General features: G+C 49.1%; 1 protein-coding gene across 1 annotated transcript in view; it reads right to left on the reverse strand.

Moving 5' to 3' along the window:
• The window catches only part of CRACDL (CRACD like), a 123,248-nt gene extending 96,328 nt beyond the window's left edge, over positions 1–26,920 (reverse strand). The window contains exons 1-2 of the mRNA XM_075563213.1: positions 26,829–26,920; positions 9,023–9,145 (exon numbers count right to left, since the gene is read on the reverse strand). The gene's annotated coding sequence lies outside the window, so the exon portion shown is untranslated. The remainder of the gene's footprint in view (positions 1–9,022; positions 9,146–26,828) is intronic.
• Between the last annotated feature and the right edge of the window lie 393 nt (positions 26,921–27,313).

Here is a 27,313-nt window from a genome sequence, read left to right on the forward strand (position 1 = left end):
TGGATGGTGGAGACGTTTTCTGTGATACAAGGAGGGGGCATTTGGGGAGAGACATGAAGATACACTCACAGATTGGGACATGTGTGCATCTTCAACAACAAAAAAGAAGATGAAATCAATCAACGGCTAATAAAGAACAGCTGTTCTACCATTATCAAGATTCCTATGTGGTTGTGACCCCCACGTGACTGTGAAACGGCCCCACGGGGTCTCCCAGGCTGCCATTGCTATTTCCAGAGCTTTCCTTCCACAGAGCGGCTGGTGGGTTCGAACTGTCACCCCTTCAGTTAACAGCCAGGCACTCAGCCATTGTGCCATCAGGACTTCTTAATATTCATATCAGCGCAGAAGGAACCCAATCCTCAGAGTTGAAAAGGAAAAGGAAGAAAGTCACAGAAACCTGCATCCAAACAGGGGCAGCTCTAGGGAAGGGGTGCAAACTCCGCAACCCTTTCTAGCGCTGAGAAAATCAGCTCCAACTCTTAAGCGCATCCTGAGAGCTAACAGCTGCTCCACCTTGGTGACATGAGCATGAGGCCCTGGTGGGGAAGCCTCTGAACTTCTATCCAGCATCGAGGGCCTTGATCCGTTGGCAATGGTCAAATCATCTGGACGTGGCTCATGCTCTGGGACTGGGTTCAATGTTTTAAATGATTCTATAGTAAATTTCGGAGCCCTTGTGGTGTCGGGGTAATGCACTGGGCTGCTAACCACAAGGTCACCAGTCCGAAACCACTGGCCGCTCCTCTGGAGGAAGATGGGACTTTCTATTCCTGTAAAAAAAAAGTTACAGTCTTGGAAACCCACAGGGGTGCTTCTCCCTTGACCTACATAGTCACTGGGAGTCGGAAAAGGCTCGAGGGCAGTCAGTTTGGCTTTTTAATAGTACATGTGGTTTGTTTCAGGGGCACAGTTCCTGAGTTTTGACACACATGTAGACTCATGTAGCCATCACCACAGTCAGGACACAGAACAGCTCCATCACTCCCACCCCCCTTCCCCAAACACCCCCGCCCTGCTCCGCTGCTCCTTTATGGTGACACCAGCTCCCACAAACCCGAGAAGCATTAATCTACTTGTTCTCTACTGCTGTGCCTTTGTCTTTTGGAGAAGGTCATATAAGCTGGATCATACAGTATGTACTATTTTAAAACTGGCTCGTCTCACGAAGTCCGATGCTTCTGAGATTCACCCAAGCTGCTGCATATTATCAGTAGTTTGTTCCTTTGGCCCTTCTGGTATTAAACATCACGAAAGCGTTGGCAACACTGCTAAATATATACTTGCATTCCTCCTTTTAGCACCTACGATTTTCTCTTCAGTGGGTGCCAACGAAATGTCACAGGTGCCCTGACAGCAGCAAACAAAATAAATAATGCAAAGCACACAGAAAAATCACCGACTTTGGCTGAAAAATATTAGTAAAACATTGAGTCCCTGATGCTTTGCTTAGTATGATTTTCTTTGTCACGTTGAATTCCGGAAATAGGGGTGCACCACATTAACCAAATGATAAAGAGAGAGCAGGTTTTATTCTAATGATTTACAAAATGCAGTCACAGCTACCTGGGTTTTAATTGAGAAAGGGCAATTGCATGATTAATCATGGACTCATGGATGAACAGATGGACGGACGGATGGACAGATGGATGGATGGATGGATGGATGGATGGACGGACGGACGGACGGACGGACGGACGGACGGACGGACGGACGGACGGATGGACGGACGGACGGATGGATGGATGGATGGACGGATGGATGGATGGACGGATGGATGGATGGATGGAAGGACGGACGGATGGATGGATGGACGGACGGATGGATGGATGGAAGAAGAGTGGAAGGAAAAGAATTTTGAGCCAGAAAGCAGCTCGGAGTCAACAGAGTTCCCAGATGCTAATTTAGTCAGCAAAAATGTCCGCGCGCCTTGCCTGTCGTGAGGACAGACAGAGTGGGGTGCATTACGGCCCTCAAGGTCAATGATTCCAGCTGATCCTCAAACCACAAAGGCCACACTGTAAGACCTCCTGCTCTAACTTGCTTCCTTAACTGCATCTTTCTTGAGTCCTCAGAGGCGTCACTGGCCTCCCAAGCTGTCACCATCGGTGGGGTGGGTCAGGAAGCCCCAGTGCCTGCCAAGCAGGGGAAGTTGTGTGGACGTCACAATCTGTCACATTTAATGCCAAAGCCGTGAACTCACAATCAAGAGTTGCTTATATTACGCTTCAGCTATCGTAAACATCGAGTTGCAGCAGAAGGTGTCCAGCTATCATGAATGGGCCTTTTGATCAAGGAAGCAACAAATGCATGCTGATAAAAAGGAGAAAATGTAGAGCAGGATCTCAAATTCTTATTGAATCCAAACTAACTGCACCTTGGCATTGGAGGGATCTCTGGATTTAGCAGTTTGAGAAAACAATGAACTGAAATTACTCCTGAGGTCATCTTTACACGAAACAACTGTTTGGCTAAGTTATATGTAAATGCTTGATATTAGCACCTTGCTCTTTTGAAGAATTGTCTACATGAGAACAAATCGCCAACAGTAACTCTAAAGCACAGATGAGATCCTTAGGGGACAGTGAGTCTAGGTCAATGGCGGTGAATCAATACGGCTGGAGATGGTGAGAATGGCGCCAGAGGAGAGGAGCACAACCAAGGTTGCTGGACTGCACATGAAGAACTGGGACAGGTGTGCATTCTGCATCCTGAAACTGAAATGACAATAAGAACATGATACAAAGGCTATGGAATCAGTAGGAGAAAAATTCTCCACGGGTCAAAACGAATGTGGAGCTTCATCTTTGGTTGTCAGTTAAAATTTCACACGTTAGAAAAACAGAAAAAAAAGCCAACCATGAGTATTTATTTCAAGAGTTGGGTGAAAGCCCAATTGATAGGCACTGAGAGTACAGTCCCTATGTCCCTAAATGGGAATTCCAGGACATATAATTGTGCTCAAGCAGAGCCTGCAAACAGACCAGGAGGCAATCCTTTGCACAGAACAAAAGGAGACCACACGGTCTGAAGTCAGGAGCGGAGTATGCCAAGGCAGTAGCCTTTCGCCAAATTTAGTCCACCTGTATGCTGAGCAATACTCCGAAAATCTGGACTACCTAACAATGAAAACAGCATCAGGATTGGAAAAGACTCGTTAACAACTTGCAATGTGCAGGTGACATAATGTTACTTCCGGAAAGAGAAGAGGACTGAAGTGCTAATGATGAAGATTTAAGGTGTCAGTGTGGGTTACACCTCAACATAAAAAAATAAAAAAAAAACAAATCCTCACAGGTAGGCCAATAATCAACATCATGATAAACAGGGGGGAGATTGAAACTGTCAAGGATTTGATTGTACTTGGATTCACAATCAATACCTATGGAAGAAGCAGTCAAGAAATCAAACTACGGATTGCCAGAGCACATCTGCTGGAAAAGACCTCTTTAAAGCGTTAAAAAGCAAAAGTCACTTTATATATTAAGGTACATGACTCATGCCACGGTCTTTTCATATGCTACATGTGCGTGTAAAAGCTTGATGCATATGAATTATGGTACACAGACGAACAGAAGAATGAACAAGTCTGTCTTGGACAAAGTACAGCCAGGATGCTCCTTAGCAGCCAGGGTGACAAGACTTGTCTCCTGCACTTTGTGCGTGTCAGCAGGATGGGCCAGTCCTGGAAAAGGACTCGTTGCTGGTAAAGTAGAGGGTCCGTGGACAAGAAGCCCCTCAAGGAGATGGATAGCTATCGGGGCTACCACATGGCCTCAACCTTAACAGCTACTGAAAGGACGGTACAGGACTGCGCAGTATTTCGTTGTGTCATACACAGAGTCACTAGATGGCACCTGTCAGCAATAACTTCCTTAAAACCTTCGCAGAGAAGACATGACAACAAAATGAGGGGGCCTTAAAAATTTGTACCGAAGCTCCATTATATTTTAATCCCATTGTTCTACAATCTTCTTGAAGCCCCCTCATACAAGGATCGATGTGTGGTATTACAAAATGTGGTAGTTATATAATCATGTGTCAATTTGAGAGGATGAAGAATGAAAGGGTAGAGTCTAATCTGTCAATCAGGTCATAGCCAATGAGGCCTCTGTGTGGGCATGGCCTTCAACTGAGGATTCTGGAAACTCCCGTTTTCCTCCTTGGAGGCGGAAGATACACACTCTCTCTGCTGACTCCCTGGGAGACACTGCAGCTGACAAGACACATCGAAATAAGCTAGTGCCCTGAGTTGGAGCAGCCACATGGAGACCCCTGCCAGCGCTGAGATGCTTACAATGCCACTGGATCTAAAGACTTTCCACCCACTGGCCTGGGATCTTCCTGCATTTGACGTCATCACATGTGTTTCGTGAGTCTGAAGAGGACTTTATGGACTGGTATCAGACATGGGTGCTAATATCGGCCTTATGGACTTGATCTGGACTGGGCTGGGATGTTTTCTCAATATTCAATTGCTCTCGTATGTAAAACTCTTTCTCATACACATATGAGTGCCTCTATGAATTTGTTTCTCTAGTCTACCCAACTGACACACAAAATGAGGGTCACATGTGAGACTCAGACAATAAATGTCACAGAAGAAAAGGGAAGGTTGGAATGGCCAACAAGCTTTCCCACGATTCTAGCATCTTTTCATCTCAATCAGGTGGAGTGCACCTGCGCTCCTCTCACCGGACCAGTGAGTACACTCTAGGCCCAGGACATAAACACATGGTTCAAACAGGGCTCACAGTGGTGTCTGTTTGCTGGAGTTCAAAGTCTAATGTCCTGTGGTCAGCCTCTTCTGCCCAGACCCACAGCCTCTTTGCTACTTTCATCTGGTCCAGCACTATGCAGGGTCTACCAGGCCCTGAACACCTTCCTGACCAGCCTAACTTTGGTTACCTCTTCAGCCCTGTCATGGATTGAATTGTGTCCCCCCAAAATATGTATCATATTATATCATTATCCTTTGGGGTCATTTTGGCATTGAGGTGAGTATCCTATTTAATCAATGCGGTGCTGGAGAATATTGAAAGGACCACGGACTGCTAACAAGACAAACTGATCTGTCTTGGAAGAAGTACAGTCAGAGGGCTCCTTTGAGGCAAGGATGGCTAGACTTTGTCTTACATACTTTGGACATGTTGTCAGGTGAAGCCAGTCCCTGGAGAAGGACATGTTTGGTAAAGCAGAGGGGCAGCCCCAAAGAGGAAGGCTCTCAAGGAGACGGACTGACACTGTGCGTGCAACAAGGAATTCCAACACAGGGACAGTAGTGGGGGTGGGACAGGGCCAGGCAGTGTTCCCCGCTATTGTGCAGGGACAACTATGGGTCAGAACCAACTCAATGGCCCCTGACAACACCAACAACATCTTTTGTGCTGTAAATCTTAACCTCTGTGATGTTAATGATGCAGGATTAGAGGCAGTTAATTAATTAATGAGGCAGGACATGGCCTCTAGGATTAGTTTGTATCTTGAATCAATCTCTTTTGAGATATGAAAGCAATTAAGCAAGTGAGCAGCGATCAGAGTGAATAAGAATTGCTGGGAGCAGGCTGCAGCCTTTAGGCCCAGGGTCCTATGCTGAGAACTAATAAGAACCAGGGGGAGATTGGTGCCGAGATACAGGAGGATCTCCAAGGGACACTCTCACAGAGGTTGAAAGGAGATAAGGACATTCCCTGGGGATTGGAGAGGGGGGGTAGGACAGATGGCCAAATTTGGACTTCTAGTCTCCCAAACTATGAGAGAATAATATTTTGTTCGTGACAGCTGCCCACTTGTGATATTTCTGTTATCGCAGCCCTAGAGAGCTAAAACAACTAAACACTGAAACCCCAATAACACAACAGGACCGAAAACTATGCCTTCAGGGATGTGTGGAAGGCCAAAGGCAATAGAAACGTGCCATATCCCTTCAAGGAGCACAAGGCAGTTGTGTTGCAGATTTAATTGTCTTCCCCCAAAACAGATGGAGGCCCTAATGCCTCCACCGGTAAGTAGGACCCTGTGTGGAAGTGATGCTTATTTTGTTACAGTGATGAGCTCATCTCAGTGCGGGGTGGGTCCCAGCCTCACTCGCTCAAAAAATGTCCAATAAAAAGGGCAGACTAGACAGGCACACAGGCCCAGGGGAAGGCAGAGCCCAAGGAACGAACACCAGGGCACTTTCAAGGCTCCAGGACGGAAGGATCCTCCCAAGAACTGGTGCCTGGTTTGGATTGTTAGCCTCCCAGCTGTAAGACAATATGCTCCTGTTCTTTAGAGCCACCCATTTGTGTGTGCATGTGTGTTTACAGCACTCGGAAATCAACAGGTGTACGTATGCATGCCCCAAACAACAAAACCCTACTTCAAAGAAGACAATTTTAAAACCAATGAAAGAAGGATGCACCCCTTTCTGCCAGAAAGGGTGTTTTTTCTCCCGAGAGGAGGAAGACAGTCACACGTACAGCCTCGTGCCATGGCTGCAAGGAAGCAGTGTAACATTTCGTGGTAACTAGACACTACTAGGAGCCTTGGTGGCGCAGTGGTTAAGTACGTGGCTGCTACCTGAAAAGCTGCTGGTGCAAACCCACCCGTGGTTCCGTGGGAGGAAAGAGTAGACCACATGCTTCCATAAACACGATAGCCTAGCAAACCCAATGGACGCAGGGCCATTATGTATCAAAGCCAACCCCACAGTACATGACAGCCCAAGAGGCACCCAAAGACGCCAAAAGCAGAGCTTCTGTGCTGTGGGACCAAAGAGGAGCCCAAGCAGAGAAGCGGTGACAAGCCTGGGATGTCCCGGGCAGAATGGTGGCAGAGAACATCAATGCTGCCATCTGAACCCATCTACCAGCCCATCTTCCATCCTCAGCAGAATGATAAAGAGCCATCCTTCCTCACACAGCCTGACAGTCCAGCAATAAGACTGACCACGGGCAGCCTGGGCACCCGGCACTCTGCTAGCCACTGGGCAACACAAAAGGGCGAGACAAGGTCTCAACGTCAAGATATTCCTCTTTTAAAAAGACTTGAAAATACTTAATAAGCCCCCAGGGTTGGCCCCAAAATGCACGAGTCCTGACATGACCTTATAGTTTAGTGAGAGAGACAGAAATAATAAATCAAGCCAGTCTACGCAAGAAAGGGGGAGGAGATGTCCTTAAGGAAGAACATGAGCAGATGCCAAAGGGATGGTCCAGTGGCTGGGAACGCTCTAGGCTTGAAAACCCATGCAGGAATCTTTCAAAGCTGGGATGGCAGCCAAGTTGTGAAGGACATGCAGGGTATGGACGGATGAAGGAATGGGGTGTGGAAGTGGAGAAGGCATTGCCGGCAGGGAGAAGACCCAGAGCCAGATAAGGTAAAGGCAAGAGAAGGGAAAAGGCTGAAATGCCAGTGCAGGTCAGATGATGGGGGGCCTGAGGGGCATGCCAGATATCCGTCCCCATAAACCCAAGACCAGAAGACCTAGACGATGCCCAGCTACCACAGCCAGCTGCTGTGAAAAGGATCCCATTTGATAAAAATCGGAGGGAAATGTGGATGGAGCTCAAAATCATAAAAGAGACCAGGCTTACTGGTTTGATCGAGACAGAGGGGTCTCCCCGATGATGCCCTTGGTCATCTTTCAGGTCTGGGACTGACCTGTCAGCATGTTCATAATAATCAATGACGGTGAAAATGACAGTATTTGCTGCCCAATCACGGAGTTCAGAAGAGCAGGAGAGGAGGAGGCCTGGAAACAGGACCCACAGGTGGAAGAGGGATACTGATGGTACATTCAGGAGATCCTAATGGATGAGTTCAGTCACAATACGTTTGGGTTACTGAGCGTAAAACAGATGATCTGTCCTGCAAACCTTCACCTCATTCAGAACAAAACATTTTTAATGACAAGATGTTTTCACTCCATCTCCCATGAACCCTTTGAAGCCTTCTCCTATGTATTTAACATCAACAAAATTTAGGAACCTGTTCCCCTCCAAGCGCACCTTAGAGTCACACTGTTTATTGGTACCTCCCTCCCTACAACACATCCTTGGGGGGGGCACACTGCACACAATCTAATTAGCCATGGGGGTGGGATCACGAATCCCTTAAGAAATCTACCCACAGTGAGACAGAGCGCTGGGAAGAGTTCACTCCCACCATGCCCCAGGGCTTCCTGTAAACAGCACAGCAGTGACCTCCATCCAAACAGCCTGAAGCCACAAGAAGCTGGGCAGCACGACTTCCAGGGGAGCTGTGCAGACTCCACCACCAGCTCAGAGTGTGGCTATCAGGTGTCCTGGAGTCTCGTGCAGCTCACGGGGACGCCAGGTGACTGAGTCAATCTCGTTAGAAGAGCAGATCACCAGGTCTGTCTGCAGTGGAGCCGTGGGCTTGACCTGCCAGCCTTGTGTTCAGCTGTGCCACCTGGACCCCCTTGGCTAGGTGTAGGGTTACACAGGGTGGGATCGTAATGATTTTCACTGGGAGTCCTGGTGGTGGGAGGGACCAGCACTGCTAAATTTGGCATATGTCAAACTCCAGGACACATAGCTTTTCAGAATTCCCTTACTTTAAAACCAGTTTTGTTCCTCCTTAACTTTTAATAATCTCTTCTGAGGAAAAATTGAGGGGGTTATGAGGGGGTCCCCTTACAATTTTTTACTGAGGCATAAAAAAGGACTTCATGCTAAGTAATTTCACTTGGGCGAAAACGTCATATCTCATGGGCACAGGAATCAGAGTCTGTTTAAAAAGCCTAAACCATCGAAATAATGGAGTGATTTTTTTTCCCTAAAGCATTGATGTAACAATGATAAAATGTGCATTTTGACTCATTCCAAACTGAGAATGCTCTAAGCATGTAACACTAGAGTAAATGTATCTCTACGGAAAAAATAAATGTATCACTAAGGAAAGAAGAGGTGCCACTACATTATCAAGGGGATATAAAACATTGTTTCTACTGCTGTCCCGCAAAACACACGTGTGAGTGAGTGGGCACACACAGACACACACACACACACATACACACAGGAGGGTGGTCTTGCGATTAATACGTGCGTCCACCGTCAGAAGTCCCGCTTCCTTAGCCCAGGCGGCGAGGTCCTTCTGATGTCTGCCTCGGCTCCTCACTGCTCGGTGCCCAGAATGACCACTGCAAACACAGAGACAAAGCTGCGTGTAAGAGAGCGCCAAGACACTTTAGGATCAGGTGTCAGTGATACCCTGAGTGAGCTCCGGTCAGCTCTGCAGGGAGCAAGAGCCTCAAACCTGTGAGGAGAAGGTAAGAGGATCCCCAGGAAAGAATCATGAAGACAGAGGTGCCCCTGAGATACCCGAACCCCGAGTGCGAAACACTATGGACCAAGACGCACACTTCTTATGCTAGGACCGCAAGTTAGTGCAGGCAAATCCTCTCTTTTTTCATCCTTTTTTTAAAAAGATCATTTTATTAGGGGCTCATACAACTCTTATCACAATCCGTACATACATCCATTGTGTCAAGCACATTTGTACATTCATTGCCCTCATCATTCTCAAAACATTTGTTCTCCACCTAAGCCCCTGGCATCAGCTCATTTTCCCCTCCCTCCCCACTTCCCCCTCCCTCATAAACCCTTGATAATTTATAAATTATTATTTTGTCATATCTTGCCCTGTCTGACATCTCCCTTCACCCACTTTTCTGTCGTCCGTCCCCCAGGGAGGAGGTCACATGTAGATCCTTGTAATCAGTTCCCCCTTTCCAACCCACCCTCCTTTCACCCTCCCAGTATCACCATTCAAACCACTGGTCCTGAGGGGATCATCCGCCCTGGAGGCGAATCCTCTTTATGCCCACCCCTAAACCTTTCTTCTGAATCCTCCCAGGACAGCCCTGAGCTGCCTATAAATTCTCTCTCAATCACTCCTCTTGGTTCAATACTGGCAATCCCCGAGTCACCGGCATGTGAGCTCTGTGTAGCAAACAGTTATAGACCAAGCTATTGCATTTAAGATGAGTACAATGCTTTATATTAACAAATAGGTGCTACTTTGCAATGGGCATCAAACATTACTATTATCATATTGTCTTAATGCAGCAGTTCTCAACCTGTGGGTCACAACCCCTTTGGAAGTTGAATGACCCTTTCATAGGGGTCGCTCAATTCATAACAGTGGCAAAATTACAGTTATAAAATAGCAATGAAAATAATTTTATGTTTGGGGGGGTCACCACAACATGAACTGTATTAAAGGGTCGCAGCAATTGGAAGGTTGAGAACCAGTGTTTTAATGAGTTCTCAATTTTACCTGTGTTTGAATAGCCATTGCAAATTCTCTACGCTCTTAACTAAGAGTCTGGAAGGCCGACTCTGGTGGAGGAAGGCCTCCACATTTGGGAGTTAGAGATGACTCACAGTCACATTCTCCAGACTGAAAGTCATCCCCACAATAGCCCCCCATGACAGTGCTGCTTTAAAGGTGCCTTACAAGCACATGGCTGTTCTCTGTGCACCGAAGGCTCTCTGTCCCTCAGAACAAGTAAGCTCTATTGTTCTCTCCATTCAAAGGGTAGGGGACTCCCCTCTGCCTGCCCCCAGTACTGGTCTTGGGCTACTCCCCCAGTGAGCTCGGGGACGTCCAGGTGAAGACACTGCGCACCTGGTTACGTGACTGACAGGGCCTGCTGGAGTGTGCACTCTCCTCGCTCCTGACTGGAGCTTCGCCTGCCTCGGGAGCGTCCCTCTATGGACAGCTGCTCCTCAGGCCCGTTTCGGCAACGAGGCTGGGCCTCACAAAATGAGATGCACAGGAAGGCCCCAGCCTTCCGTTTGATACTGGATTTATGCATGTTTATTGACACCAATTTCAGTCGGAGGGTTAAAAACGGCCACCTTTATTTTCCTCAATTGCCCCCCTCACGGCTCAAGGTGGAAGGGCAGCAAAAGCTGGACCTCAGTGTGGCCTGGGCCTCCCTGGGCTCTCCCAGTGCTTCGGAAACAAGCCTACCATTCAGACCCCCTTCAGGCCTGGGTCGGCAGGGCCCTCCCTCAGTCCCAAGACTGGCAGGGTCCTACCTGTGCCTCTGGGCACAATGAGAACATCTGCTGGTGGCAACCTTGATGCCCAGAGGCCCTAGCTCTGAAAGCAGACCTTCAAAATCTGGGTAAATCATTCTTTACCCTGACAGATGTATGCAAAACAGGGGTGGCAGACTGTTTAAGTTCATGGAAAACCGATCTTGGGGTTGGCTTGCCCCACAAGTGACTATCTCAAAGCTCTGTCACAGGCCCCTGCAATGCAGTGGAAAGGGGCTCAGGAGTCAAAGCCCGGACTGGTGGCCTTGTCTGTGCAGCTCTCGGCAAGTAATTTAATCTCTCTGACTCACTATCTACACACTTACCTGCAGGGCCCCCTGAGGACTAGGGTGGCGAGATGCCGGAAAGCTCTTTGCAAATGATGAGGCGCCATGCAAACAAGCAGCAGCTCCCCAACCAGCCCTGCGGATGTGCCTGTGCTGCTCCGGCTCGGCAGGGCACTGCCGGCACCGAGAGGACCCTTTCCCAGCAGTGACAGAGATTCTCAAAAGAAAACGCAAGAGGGTTCCTCATCAAGCATTTTCATTCCAGTATATTCGTTGTAAGACCTTGACCTGCACCACGTTTTATTTCCAACCAACCAATCACGCAACACCTATTTATGAACAACTCCTAGGTCCGGGCACCATGCTACGCCCTGCAGATTCAACAATGGTTAAAAGGGAGCGAGAGAAGGTCCCCACATGGCACAAATGATTTGCTCTCATCTACTAACCGAAACCTTGACTAACCTACACTGCTAACCGAAACCTTTGCTAACCTAAACCTTGGCCAACCTAAACCCACCCAGGGGCTCCACAGGTCGATCTGCTTATGTTACGATTGCAGGCAAAACCCCTATAGAGCAGCTCTTTGCTGTGACACACGGGGCTGCCGATGGCAATAAACAACAACAAAGGCTGGGTGGGGGTGGGGTTTAATTAACCAGACATCTAATATGTTGGGTGTTGGTATAGTGAAATTAAAGCAAGGTAAGGAAGGTGCTGTTTTATATAGGGTGATCAGGAAAGGCCCTCTGTGAGAAGGCGGTGGTGAGCAGAGACCTGAATGAGGTGAGGGTATGAACCGTGGGGGGAAGTGGGGAAGACTGTGCCAGGCAGAGGTGAGACCACGCTCAAAGGCTCTTCAACAAAGCAAAGTGAACAAGGGGGGAGGAAGGGAAGAGATGATATCAGAGTCTTCTTGGGTTCCAGGATGAACACAGAGCACACTGCAAAGAGAATCGTGGAACATAAAGACAAGACTTAGACTTTTACCATGGGTGAAGGTCTTGAACAGAGAGCGGACAAAATGGGACTGTAGGTTTAATTCCGTTCTCTAGAATATTTCATTTGCTAGAATAGTCTCTTTTTTTCCACTGCCATTGAATCCATTCCGATTCACAGCAGCACTATAGGGCAGAGGTAGAACTGTGTCTGTGTGTTTCTGAGACTATAAATCTCTATAGGAGTAGAGATCTTTCTTCCATGAAGCAGCTGGTGGTTTCAAACTGCTGACTGTGAGGTAAGAACCCAACATGTAACCCACTATGCCACCAGACTCTGCTAGAACATAGACCATAGAAGCACAATTAATGTTGGCATATTGATCATATAGCCTATCACCTTGCTAAATTCACTTAAGGGTAGATTATATTTTCTTAATATTATGAGTGGAGGTCAGGCAGTACCACAGCTACATATAACTCAGACCAAACCCACTGCTATTGAGCGGATGCTGACTCACTGTGACCTCATGTAGCGTGTCCGAGGCTCTCAGCCTTTGTGGGAAGAGACAGCCTTACCCTTCACACCGGAGCGAGTGGCTTATAGCAAAACCATCAGTTTTGCAGTTGGCAGTCAAGCATTTACCAGACAGTGCCTCCAAGCCTTCTTAAGTATATATAAGCAAACAAACAAAAACCAAATTCACTGCCATCAAGTCAAATCAAATTCGTAGTGACCCTACAGGACAGAGTAGAGCAGCCCCTGTGGGTTTCTGAGTCTGTCCCTCTTTACAAGAGCAGAAAGCCGGGTCTTTCTCCCGTGAAGTGGCTGGTGGTTTCAAACTGTTGACCTTTCAGATTGCAACCCAATGGGTAACTGCTATGCCACCATGGCTCCTCTTTAAGGATATAAGGGGGAAGAACAAATAAAGATGCAGCTGTTTTCTCATGAAAAAAAAAAGCAAGCCAGAATCCAACGGTACAACAATCTTGGAAGTTGTGGAAAGAAAATCTTTTCAAAATTTCTTTGCTCCCGGAGGGTGGAGGGACGGTGAGTGATAAAGGGGGAACTGGATTATAAGGTTACAAGGATCTGCATATAACCTCCTCCCTGGGGGACGGACAGTGGAGAAGTGGGTGAAGGGAGACATCGGACGGTATATGACAAAATAATAATAATTTATAAATTATCAAGGGTTCATGGGGGAGGGGGGAGCGGACAGGGAAGGAAAAACACAAGGAGCTGATACCAAGGGCTCAAGTAGAAAGCAAATGTTTTGAGAATGATGAGGGAAACGAATGTACAAACGTGCTTGACACAATGGATGTATGTGTGGATTGTGATGAGTTGTACAAGCCCCTAATGAAATTATTTTTAAAAATTCTTTGCTCTTCAATGCTTTAAAGCGGTCTTGCGCAGCACATTTGTCCATTGCAATGCATCATTTGATTCTTGGCTGCTGCTTCCATGAGCATGGACTGTGGACCCAAGTTACATGAAATCGTTGACAACTTTGACTTGTCGCCATTTATCACGATGCGGTCGACTGGCTCAGTTATGAGAACTTTGTTTTCTTTATGTTGAGTTGAAATCCATAATGAAGGCTGACTTGGTTGATTTTCATCAGCAGGCTTTCAAGTCCTGCCTGTTTTCCATTTCTTAGTGTCGATAAATAGAGACACTACAAGTGGGTGTCTTCAAAGGAACAATTATTTTTCTCTCTCACAGTTTCGGTGGCTCGCTGTCCAAATTCAGAGTTCTAGCTCTAGGGGAAGGTTATGTCAGTCCACTCTAAGGGGGGAAACTCATTGGCTCAGCCTCTCTAGTATTTTTCATGATATTCCATAGAAATCTCCACATGGTATCCACCTCCTTTCCTCATCAAATTGTGCTGGCTTGCAAGGCGCCCTGGGACCCTGCTGAGTCAATGTTGGACCACTACCACAAAGCTGGAGGTTCAAACTCACTCGCTTCTATGCGGGAGAAGGATCTTCTCCCTTAAAGACTGTTACAGGGTGTGCGTGCACGTGTGTGTGTTTGCTTGCTTCTACCCTGTCTTCTCTTTTTATATCTCAATAGTCATTCTGTTTAAGACCTCATCAACAATACAAAGAAAACTGTTCCCACAGGAAATTGCTTCCACAGGTGCCTACTTCCTAACAGTGTTTAGACAATGTTAGACAAAATGACTAAGTTCCTAAAAAGATACAAGCCATCAAAAGTGACACAGGAATAAAGTGAAAACATTATTAGCTCTAAACCTGGTTTTTAAAACGTATTCAAAAAATCAAATTTGTGACCAGTGCTATCTCACAAAGAAAACTCCCAGATGGTCTCACTGGTGAATTAAAAAAAATTAACTAGCTAATCTTACACAAGCTCTTTCAGAAACTAATAGAGACAATACTTCCTCACTCATTCTATGAGACCACCATAAAACCATGATCTTAAAAAAGAAGTTACTCAGTAAGATAAGATTCCTCCGGAACATACACATATTCTTAATTAACTTCTAGCACATCAAATCCAGTCATATATATAAAAAGGGTAATACCTACTGATCAAATCATGCTTATTTCAAGAACACATTCCAGGATAAAGTATAGGTATCTGCTTCTGCAGGCCCTGGGATCATTCCAGTGCCCCCTAGGGGACAGTATCCACTACTTTGGAAAACAATGCAGAGAGGGGCCCCAATCCTAAAATGTGCTCTGCTGTGATCTTGTGTTCAGGAAGCTCTTCTCACCTGGCCAGTAGGAATTCTAAGTTCCCCAGCATTGTGTGAACTGCAGAATCTCTGGTTAGCTTGCTGCCCCCCTCACAGTCATTCTCTGCCAACTTCACAGGCTTGCCCCCACAAACCTAGCTTAGTATTCATATACTCTCCTCACCTGTTTTACATCAAGTGATGTGCAATTCCCCAAGAGTTGCTTCATGCATTTTCCCCTCTATCGTATTTATTTAGGAAAGGAAAAAGTAATATTTGTTAGTCCAGATCAATGATGGCTCTGGTCGCTGTGTGGAAGAGATCCCCTAGAAATAGAAAACAAAAAGATTGATTGGGGAGCTTTTCTTGAAGCAGAAAATGTTAGTGTTTTTAACACCTGTAGAAATCTGGCAAGGTATCAGGAGCAGAATGTGTTCCTGCAGACAAACTCATGTTGGTGTGAGGCCAGCTCTTATCTCTGACTGGAGACAGACGCATGCAGTTCTGACTCAGCATCCCAAACCTCACTCCATGGTCCCTCTGCTCACACACAGCCACATCTGGAGCAGGAGCAAGCTGGCAGTCCCTTCTGGTTGTCTTCAAGATCATAACCAGGGCAGACAGGCTGTCTTCCTCCGGGAGACCAGCCACCAGGTTAACAGAGCCTAAATGCATGGCTTGGAGGGCTCTGAGGTCAGGTGCTGGGACCTGTCTCCCCAAACACCGAAACTCACTTATAATGACCCTAAAGGGCAGGGTAGATCTGCCCCTGTGGGGTTCTGAGACTGTAACTCTTTTACTGGAAGGAGTAAAAAGCTTTCTTTTCTCAGAGTGACTGGTGGTTTTGAACTGATGACCTGAAGTGAGCACCCCAATGCATAATCACTAAGTAACCTCTATGCCACCAAGGCTCCTTGGGTCTCAGCTAGACAACTCAAAACCCTTAGTTGACAGGCAATATTCGTACATGGCCTGTCCTCTAAAGGCAGGACCACATCAAGCCTTCAACAAAATGACTTCCTAGCAAAGGCTTGCTCCTGGCACTGTGAGGAGGGGTGGTGGGAGCGGGTAGAAGCCAGCAGTACATGATGACAACCCAGCTAGAGGATTCCAGAACTTCTCCCTCTCCATGGCTCTATGGACTGGCTTGTCAACCAAGCAGCTTGTAAGTGAACACAATGATTTTATCAGCTCAAATAAAAACCCAAACCCAAATTGATCTTATCACTGTGAAGGCCTATCAGGCAGATAAGTACCTGAAAGGGCACTCCCCGCCCTCCCCTGGTACAAGCGGGCATTTGCCCTGGACAATAGACCCAGGCTCAAGTTTCCGAGGTGGCTGGTTGGTCCGTTGGCATTTCCCGCTCTGGCCTTATCCTCCTGCAGGGCAGGACAGGGCATTCAGAATCTATGAACGGCCAGGGTTTGCCCTTGAGAAGTAGACGAAGCCTTGAGATATCCATTGAAAAGTAACATGCAGATCCGCTTATTTCTTGGTCAAACTACTCAGGATGATCCTCAAGGTTCAGAGGTCTCCACACAGAACACGCGTTGTCCCCAGTGTGTCTGCCGCAGCCTCACAACGAGTGTCTACTGTGAGCACTCTGAGTGGGAGATGCATATATGTGGCCTGCTGACAAGCTTCGCACAGTGAATCAGCCTTTCAGACACGGCTCCCCCACGCAGTCCTGCCAGGCCTCTCCATGGAAGAGTTGGAAGAGACTGACAGAGAGCTGCCAGGCCGTTTCTGACTCAGGTTTCTGTGCACACCATGAGATTCCCACTTCCCAGGGCCCAAGTTCACAGTCGCAAGTTCTTAAATGGCCTTTGCATTTGCATGCGATTCTCCACGCTTCCCAGTGAGTACAGACTCCCTCCTCATGCTATTTTCTGTGGGTCTGAGCCCCTTCTAACTGGCACCCAACAATGGTGCAATGTAACTGCTGTATCTTATAAGCAGGGGGGGTGTCTGAGGAAGCATTCATAATTCTTAGATAAAGGACTTCAGAGGGAGAGGCTACGTGTTTCCATATAACTTGGCTCTCAGCAACTGTCAGGCCACCACAGCTCAGAAAATCTACAAGAGCAAATTAATTGAGCGGCCGGACAAGAGCAAACAATTGGCTGGGCGAAGTGGAATTTCCTCTTTGGCACATTCCTGCTGCTGAACCTGCAGGGCTCTGTGGCTCAATGAAATCTGATGCTGAGACCTACCTGGCCTCCCCTGGGAACAGGGGCCTGGCACAGCGCACTCCATCTGTTAGCACGCCCTAAGCCACCTGGCCAGTTTGCTCTTACTCCGGGATCCGCACCATCTGTAAACTCACAGAGCCCGCCCAGAGGTGCCAAGGCCATGGGTGGGAGTAGCAGAGTCAGTGATATGGCTGAGGGAAGGAAGCAGTCACAAAGGGAGTCCGGGAGTCAGGGTTGGGCAGCTTTCTAATGGGGTGTCCGCATGTTAGAGGAATTTGGTGGTTCTGCCTGGGTGGCTCTTGCCTTCGGTACGGACAATTCCTGACCAGTGCACCTCATGTGCAGTGGAGGCTTGCCTGGTGTCGGGCGACTGGACACATTTCAATGGAGCTTTCAAGCTAAGACAGGTGCGTAAGAAATAACTGGCAATCTACTTCAAAAACCAGTCAAGGGAAACTCTCTGGCTCACCAAGACTCGTCTCCCACCAACTGTGGGCACAGTGCAAGTCCAGAAAATGTTTCATTCCATCGGCACAGGGTTGCCAACTGGCTCAACAGCCCCTAAAAGCAGCAGCAATTTGATTTTGAAGGAGAAAATGACTACGTCTGACCCTGATTCTCAACCCTCCGGCTCACGAATAGTCATCATTGTATTACCCCCTCCCCAACATCCTCAATGATGTACCACCACTTCCCACCTTGACCGTATCTCCATATACGAAGCTGATGGCATGGCCCTCTTGCCGAAAGGGCTGGCCAGGACAGACCCACAAGTAGGCGGTCCTACACCCCTTCTTAGAACAGACAGCACCACCTTCCCTGAAATGTATTCTGAGATGGTCCATGTTTCCAAACTCACCAAAACCAGTCGGCTTGCACTCACACTATCCTTCGCCCAACTCAAGGAGCAGACACATTAGGGACGTGGTTCTCCACCTTCCTCATGCCGCGACCCTTTCATACAGTTCCTCCTGTTGTGGCGACCCCCCAACCATAACATTATTTTTGTTGCTACTTCATCAGTCATTTTGCTACTGTGATGAATCGGGTGACTGCTGTGAAAGGGTCGTTCGGCCCCCACAGGTCGAGGACGCTACATTAGGGAACTCGTTCAAGTTCTGGCGCTCCTCCTCCTCCTCCCTCAGCTCCCTGCTCTCAGAGGGTGGGTTTGGGAGTCTCACTGGCCTGTGCCCATTACCTGCTCGGTCACCCTGAGAAGGAACTGCCCCACAAGACCCAGATCCTTCTGCTGAAAGTGGGGTTAGTAGCTTCCCCTGTTCCCAGAGGTTGACATGAGGATTAAATGAAGTGACAGAGAAACTGCTTCGCTCAAGAATTAATTGTGTGCACAGCAAACTCTCACAAAGGAGGGGGAAGCCAAGACTTTGAGTCCAATGAGCTCACCAGGAACAGAAAATAAGAGTAAACACACAAACACAACACTGTTTTCAAAAAAGAAAAGTTGAGAAGTTGTCTTCAAATACCAACACACTGTCAAAATGCGGCGGGTAGTGGGTTGGGGGTGGGCAAGCATATATCTGGATCTTTCCAGGCCTGAGAAGTCTCATAAACCGTGCTGGTCAAACTATAATAAACACTGAGTGGAGTACTTTTTAAAAAATTCATCCCCCAAATAACTGTTTCCAATACTCAACCTTGTACAATTTACCTCACCTCCTTTGATTACGTGTTCCTAGTTGGAAAATACAAGAATCGGCCAATCTTGAGATTTTTCTTTATTTTTAAAATAGTTCAAATTCACCTCAGAAATATCATGGGTTCAGGGTCTAGAGCAGTGGTTCTCAACCTCCTAATGCCGTGACCCTTTAATACAGTTCCTCATGTTGTGGTGACTCCCCAACCATAAACTTATTTTCGTGCTACTTCATAGCTGTCATGTTGCTACTGTTATCAATCAGGTGGCCCCGGTGAAAGGGTCACTTGATCCCCAAAGGGGTGGCAACCCACAGGTTGAGAACTGCTGGTCTAGAACATTCACAATATAGTGAATATAACAATAAATGAGTCACAAGAAGGTTTTGATTTCCCAGTGCATATAACAGTTATTTTGTCAGAAGCCTTGGTGGCCTAGTGGTCAAGCATTGGGCTGCTATCCACAAAGTCAGAGGTTTGAAGCCACCTTAAAGAGTTACATTCTCAGAAACCCACAGGACAGTTCTACCCTGTTCTATTGGGTCACTGTGGGTCAACATTGACTTAGTAGCAGTGAGTTTGATTTTTTCGTAGTCTGCTCAGTGTACCACAGCACTGACTATGCCAAAGTTTGAAACCTTGTGAAAATTACTAAGATACGACACAGACACACAGAGTGAGTCCGAGTGGTTGGTAAAAAGACACCAGTCGGTTTGCTCCACATGGGTTGCCACAAACCTTCAAGCTCTAGGAAAACACACTACCGGTGAAGCACTCTAAGACAAGGTATTGCCTGTGTTTGTCGCACTGTCAATGAACGTTTACACAACAGTTCAGGTCTCCATTCAACAATGTCTACAAGAGTAGTCCAGTGACACTGGTTACGTCCTTCGCAGTACAGATCAATCAATTCCTGGTGGTTGTTCTGCTTCCATGAATCTAGTCTGCTGCCCTCTTACTTCTTCATCTTTGTTTTGAACTCACTGTTTACTGTTTGGGTCTAGATCGATTCTTGCTCCAAGAGGTCAAAGTTCCAGGCTCCCTTGGTGGAATCCTTCCACCCAGAATGCACTACGGTAGGACCGTAGAGCAATGGTTCTCAACATGTAGGTTGCAACCCCTTTGGATCCTCCTTTCACAGGCATTGCCTTATCCATAAAGTAGCAAAATTACAGTTTTGAAGTAGCAACGCAAATAATTTTATGGTTGGGGGGTCATCACAACATGAAGAACTGCATTCAAAGGTCCTGGCATTAGGAAGGTTAAGAACCACTGCCATGGAGCCTAAGGAGACAATGCCAGTCAGCAGCAGGTACCTGGGCAGGGCTCCAAACAAAGACATGGGAGATGGCCCCACCCCACCCCCACCCCCAGCGACACCCCCATACCAGTGATTCAGCTCTGGACACAGAAAAGGCCCTTCTGCTCTATGGGACTCAGGCTCCTCCTCCTTTCCAGGAGCCTATTCATTCTTGCCCTGCCCACCTCAGGCTGATGTAGGGCTCAAACAAGACCCCTTGGTGAGTGGACAGGCCTCAGAAATAAGGGCAAAGGTGGCATTGTCAGGTAAGCACTGGACCGCTAACCCCAAGTTCAGTGATTCAAAATCCACCAGCTGCTTTGCAGGAGAAAGATGATGCTATCTGCCCCCATAAAGATACTTTGGAAAACCAAAAGGGCAGTTCTCTTCTGCCCTGTAGGGTCACTGTGAGTCAGAACTGACTCAATGGCAGTGACCGCCTTTAAAAGACCAGACAGATAAATGGGATGGTTCCCTTTAGACCCGCGTGACTCTGCACACATACGCCTGCGGCCCGGCACATGGAAAGGATGTGGGTACACAGACTTGACTGAGTGTCTTCCGGGGGCAAAACACAGAGGGTGGTGGAGGGGACAGGCAGGCTGAAGTATGGTTGCTGGCCCTGGACTTCCACAGAGGAGAAGTGTCTCTGCCCTTCATGTACTGGGGCTGAAATTGTCCATCCTACCATACTCCTGAGGGTACGCTGGGTCCAAGGATCAGAGAGGCCCTCAGTGATCAGATCCACATCCGGTCATCAGTGCCAGGACAGACAGGGAGGCCCCTGTGAACCGGGGCTGCCAACTCCTCTGCTGGGAAGGACAGCACCGGCACACTTGGCAAGGCTCTGGGAGCCAGCAGCTGTGACCTCCTGAAGCCAGACACTGGTGATCACAACAAGGCCAGGGCTCGCAGGCAGGGAGGATCTGGCTGAGTCTCAAAGCTGGGCCTTCCTGAGAACCTTTGGCTGCTTTATTTTCTTCCCCCTACTGTCCTAATCACATGATTAAGTCCATGAAGTGCCAAACATGCAGTCACTCAGCTAGGTGTGCATCGAACATGACAATAATGACATAATGTCACCTGCCCATCCTGTGTACCAAAACCTGGGGTGGGAATTTTTTTTCTTAGAAAAATGGTGACATACATCAGATTAAATATTTTACTGTCCCACCTTGCTGACTCACTGGGCAACATCAGCGCCCAGCCTCTCCCCACCACTGCGATGCACAAAGCCTGCCCTTGGGTTTTGCCCTAATGAGAAGTGGGGGTGATGCACCTGGCTTCCCCATTTTCTGTGGTGGCAGCCCTCAGCATCCTGGGTAACGTACCAGGGCCAAAGCCTGGGGATGTGACAGCTGGGGAAAGCAAGAAAAGGGGTAAGAGAGAAGGAAATGTTCCATCCTTTGCTGTCAGGTGTCAGACTGAATTAGGCCCAACGCTGTTCTGCCTGCCTGGCTGTGCTGAAGGCAGGGGAAGATGCTGAGCTGCCCGTCACTGCCAGACCTTGAATAGGGAAGGATGCTAGTGCCTACACCTGTCTGCCACTCACTCCTCTGTGCTCGCACCTGTCTGCCACTCGCTCCTCGGTGATCTGGCCATGCCTGTCCTGCCTCATGCTTGTCTCAGGTGTGCTGGGGTCACGCTAGCTTTGGCTACAGAGACCTGCTCCTTAGACCGCTCATCTACAATGGGGCATGTGTGAGGCATGAAGCACGCCCCCCGCCCGTCCACACCAAGCCTTTCATTGCCCCTGGGAGCCATTCCCTGCTGGGGCTCGGAGCTGCTGACTCTCGGCCTCCTGCCTGGCACCCCAGCACCCTCCCCGGCACATCCCTGCTGAAAGGCAGCTGAGCTAATTCTGGGCTCCGTGCCACCCCCACAAGCCCACGCCGCACATGTTCTGACTCATTTCTGAGGCTGCCCAGCAGCAGGAGCTGGGAGAAAGGGTGCACGGCACCCAGTGGGCGCCTACTGAGCATCCTTGTCAGTCAACTGCTAGGGGACTGCAGACCCAAAAACTCACCACCATCAAGTCAAATCCAACGTACAGAAACCCTATAGGGCAGAGCTGAACTGCACCTGTGGGGTTTCTGAGACTAGCTCTTTCCGGAAGGAGAGCGCCTCATCTTCCTCCCACAGAGCGGGTGGTGGGGCCAAACTGCTGACCTTGAGGTGAGCAAGCAGCCCAACATGTAGCCTACTACTCACCAGGGCTCCTCTGGGTCTGCAGGCCAGACAGGGATCCTGACCGAGGTGGGTATGAGACCTCTAACCACCTTAACCAAATTAGCCTGTTCGGAGACGAGCCACATTTTAAACTCAGTTTCTGGAGATCAATACATGGCAATGTGCACACCCACAAGCTGGAGCACACGGAAACCGGTCATGATACTGCCCGAGCTCTCTAACACAGAACATTTGTTCACTAGACCCTCAGAACGGAGGGTCAATTCAATCTAATTAAACACAAATGACATCCAAAACCACTCACCGAACACCTGTTTTGCATTATTTTCTGGGTGTCCTGTCTCCACCCACAGGAAACTCTCAGTCTGAGGGGGAGAGAGCCAAACACTGCGGCAACTCACTTACAACAGAGAGTGTCAGAGGGGAGGCAGTGAGGAATGATTTTCTTTTGCCCAGAAGGTGAGGAAGGGGACGGGAAGCTGCCCTAGGGTGACCTGTGGGCTAGGCCTTGGGGGTTGACCAGTGGACAGCCCCTGTGGGCAGAAAGGACACAGGTCTGAGGCCTTTGGTGTGAGCACATCTTTGGAGAACAGTCAGTGTTAAGGCCAAAGCCGGAGGGAGGTACGTTCGGAGGGGAAGGGAGTATTGGAAGTGGTTTGACATAAGAAAAAGACCGGAGCCAGATTAGACAGGGCCCTGGTGCCACACCAACTCTGGAGAAGCCTGGAAGCCAATGGGCAGGTAGAGGGCAATGTTATCAGGCCAAGTGATCATGCCATTAGTCCTAGTAACCAAAGATCACACCTCCCATCTGAGGGGCTGGTCGGGGCACCCAGGGCTGTGGGAAGGAGCCAAGAAAGTATACATGTCTGAGGCAGGACAAGGGACGTTCTCTAAGCCTCAGAATCATCAGAGAAACAGAACCATCCCATTTTGTTTCGAAGACTAAACTAGCTACACTGTGTGGAAGCCCTCGGCACCTTGCCTGGCCTGTGGCAGGGGAGCCTGTACCAGACAGGCTGGAGGGGTGACGGTGACTTGCAGGCAGCAAGACCAGGGAAACGTTACTTACCACCTTCGGGTCCCAGCTTCCCCGCCAGCAAGAATGAGAGCCACACTGCGTGCAGAGCAGCCAATCTCTTCGTATGGCAGGATTTTACTATCACCTTATCATTCCCTGTGACCCACTGCCTGCTGCACCACATGCCCCACGCAGGGCCAAAGAGACATCAGGAAGCATGGGGGGGGGTAGGAATCTTAGAACCCATGACACTGCATTAACAGCTGCATTAACTTACTCACTCTGACTCTAAACCTTCACCCCACTTGCAAAACACCACAGGAGACAGGGGCTCCCGGGAGAGGTTCCCGTCTCTATGCAGGGCATCAAACCCAAGTGCACCGCGGGCGCTGAGCTTAACTGTACAAAGTGCCTACGGGCATCTTGGCATTCCAGAAAGTCCGATTCAAACCCAGGATGGGCCCCTCCACCCAGCCACAGGCTTCCCGGGCTTGACCCACTCCGGGGTAGGAGGCTCTTCCCAAAGCGCCTCCCCGTGTCCCCTAATCTCATCACCCCCTCCAGCTGCCCCGGAATCTCGGGCCCTGGGCGGCGCCCCCTGCACGTGGCGCGTGGGCTGCTGCGCGCCGCCCGAACAGGAGCTTCCCGAGCAAGCACGGCGCCGCCGGCGGCCCGGCGCTCCCTCCCCACCGGCGGCCTCCGCTTACATAAGCCGTCCTCGCTGCTGGTGGCGCTTCTAAGATTACCGGGACCACACGCGGCCCGCAGGCTTCCGAGCTGTTTCCATTCCATCCTCTTGGAAGGAGGTCTTTAAAACAATAGGTGCTCCCGCTCCAGGGGAGAGGCGCCTGCCGCCTCTTGGGGAGCAAGCCCTGGGTTCACAGAGGCGACCTTTGCAGCTGGGGCCCTCCAGCTTCAGCCTCTTATTTCCATGGACGGTCGCAGTGGGCCGACGACCCACAGCTGCAGGCCTGAGGCAGGAGGCCAGTGGGCAGGAGCTGGAAGAAGGGGTCTGGGCACCCGTGCGCCCGACACACCATCCAGGAGGAGATCCTAAGCAGCAAGCCTCTCTCTCATGGCCACCATGGAAGACCCCTGAGAGAGAAGGCAGGCATCGGAGGGGCGAAGCTCAGCCCCGGGAAGCTGTGCCGCCAGTCCACCTGGAATAGTCAGTGGCTACCAGGGGCCAGAGGTGCTCAGGGAGGTGGCTTAGGGCAGCAGGAGGGCACCCACCTGGCACCAGTTTGCTGCGTTCCTGGCCAAGGGAGTCTGCCAGGTTAGTGGTCTTTGTGAAGGAGCAGGAGGGGGCCAGGTCAGCCTGAATGGAATTGTCCCCGTAAGGGGCTGGGTCTGACCTAGACTGAGGCGTGGTGGAAAATGGAAAGCAAAACAAGGACATCCCGCGATGGATGGACTTTGGGAACAAGGGCACACAGAATGTAGCAGAGGGGCTGCCCCCTCCCTGCCCTGTTTCTTCACAGATCTGCTAGTGGCTGAGCCCTCCCTTTGGGCCCTGCCTCAGTCAAGGCCAGCACTGAGAGCCCCAAGTGAGTGGGACAGTGCGTGGGCACAGGGAAGGCCTGTCACGCTGCCCACAGGGCTCCACCAGGCTTGGGTGCACTGATGACTTGACCTAGAATCTGGGGCAGGAGGTGTCTGAGGGCCCAGGTCAGCCCTGGGGGGACCCACCTGAGTCGGCAAGAAGGAGAATGAGGTCCTCAGCTTCGTCCCAGAGCTGCAGAGGGACGGAGCGCGGGCTGCACGGAGCACAGGCGTGAGGACTGCTCTGCACAAGGGAGCAGGGTGGGCTGGCGGGTAGGGACAACTGTTAGGCATGTGCGGGCACTGTGCTGGCAAGCCAGAGGGCACCACGGGTGACAGCCCCAACCATGGGTGCATGCAAGTTACACCTTAGCGGCAAACTGGCAAGAGGTCAAACTGGTTCAACAAGGCTCCTCTGATTCCCATCCTGGCAAGAAGTGCATGGGCAAGTCTGCAGGAGGCCTCTTAACCAGCAGTAAATCTCTCTGGAACCCAGACCAAACCTAACCGCGAGGACGCACCCCACAGTAGCTTCAGGCTTGGCTAAGCCCTTTGTGTGGTGAATGTCTCCACGCTGCTGCTCCGGGCTCGGGCTGCTGCCTGCAGAGTGAACCTGGCAGGCCTGGAAAGCTGCTCCCAACTTCTGGAGAAGGACGCGCACCCTGGGCCCAAACTACTGCAACACTGTCAGAATCTTCTAACATACTTAGAAAAATGGAAACGCCCCCAATTAGAATAATTCATTGGTTATAAACCAAGGGTTGGTACGCACAACAACATGAACAAATTGCAAGAGAATGATGGGTCAAAGGAGGTGAGACGAAAGGAAGGACAAACTGTATGGGCCCATTGCTATATCCGTCTAGGAGATGCGCACTGACCAGCAGGAAGGATCAACAGCTGCCTGTGGGGCCAGGCAGCAGGGGAGGAGGATGACTAAGGGCAAGAGGAAGAGGGATGGGTACGATCTCAGACTTGAGTGGGACGATGGGTTCACGAGTGTATCAAAACTCATAAAATGGTGAATTTCGGGGTTTGGGGTCATTTATTGTATTTCAATCATTTATCAATAAAGCTGTTTCTTTTTTTTTTAAATCCACAAACATTTCAGGCTGGAAATGCTTCATATTTGAAAAAGATAAAATGTGAAATATATCATCATCCTATCAGAACCAACTACAAGTAGCATTTTGATAGGCTCCTTTCGTATTTCCCTACACACACATACAAGTAATGTGCACATTTGTTTTTACAGCTAACACCAAACCAAAAAAAACCCAAAACAAACCGTGCCATTGAGTAGATTCTGACTCACAGTGACCCTGTAGGGCAGGGTGGAACTGCCTCTTCTGGTTTCTGAGGCTTTACATCTAGACAGCTTCATTTTTCTCCCTCAGAGCTGCTGGTAGGGCTCAAACTACTGACCCTGTGATTGGCAGCTCAATGTGTAGGCCCAATAGGCCACCAAAGCTTCTCATATAGAAGGCAGCACTTCTGTTTTTAAAAGTTTCATATTCTGAATTTTTCTTTTATTAAGTTCTATTTCCGGGCAGGCAAAGAGGTTAACTGCACAGTGAGTGGACAGGTGAAGGCAAAGGTGGAAAGACCCGTTTTGTTTTATTTAGAACTCCAATCTTCCAGCAAAGTTGAGACTAGGATGTGGGGACAGCAGCCTAGGAGACGTAGGGAGACAAAGTCTGCCCTCAGGGGGCCTGAGTGGACCCTGGGAACATAGGACACAGCATCTGGCCTATTATGGGACAATGTTAGCATCCTTTCCTCTTGAGGGCTAACCAAACTCTCTTTTGCTAAGTTAAGCGCCTATGAGTGTCTTAAACCCGGTTCAAAACTGTCTGAATTTGCAGCATTCAATCAAAATTCGCTACCGGGAATCTTAGAAAACTTATGACTGCTGTATTCTCTCAACACACCCTGCATCACCCACCTCCAGTCTTCACTTTGGTCCCCATCTGGTTCCCAGGGCCTCTTGCTCCCTTCTCCATTACCAGCTGCTCCAAGCGATCCAGCCTGCCTGCCTTCCTGCTTCACTTAGCCTTCCTTGTTGATGCTCTCTGGTGACTAAGCATTCTGCCACTGTTCCAGGGCTCCACGATACTTCAGCACACGAATGACTCACTCCCCGTTACTGGATGTTTAAACTGCTTCCGAATTTTTATCTTTATAAATAACATTGTGCTGAACATTCTTGTGTTAAAATCTTTTAATTGATTCCTAGGGACAAACTCCTAGAAGTTTAATTATGAGCTAAAGGGATGGATTCTTTAAAGCTTCTGAGAGAGCGTGCCACACTGGTTGGCAGCAAGTCTGTACTATCACTCCCAAAGGTCCAAAAGAGCCCTTGCTACACATCTCTCCCGAGTATCATCATGCAAAAAAACTTTGATAATTTGGTAGAAACACCTCCTACAG

Source organism: Tenrec ecaudatus, chromosome 11 (assembly GCF_050624435.1).
Source record: "Tenrec ecaudatus isolate mTenEca1 chromosome 11, mTenEca1.hap1, whole genome shotgun sequence".
In the NCBI taxonomy this organism is placed as follows: domain Eukaryota; kingdom Metazoa; phylum Chordata; class Mammalia; order Afrosoricida; family Tenrecidae; genus Tenrec; species Tenrec ecaudatus.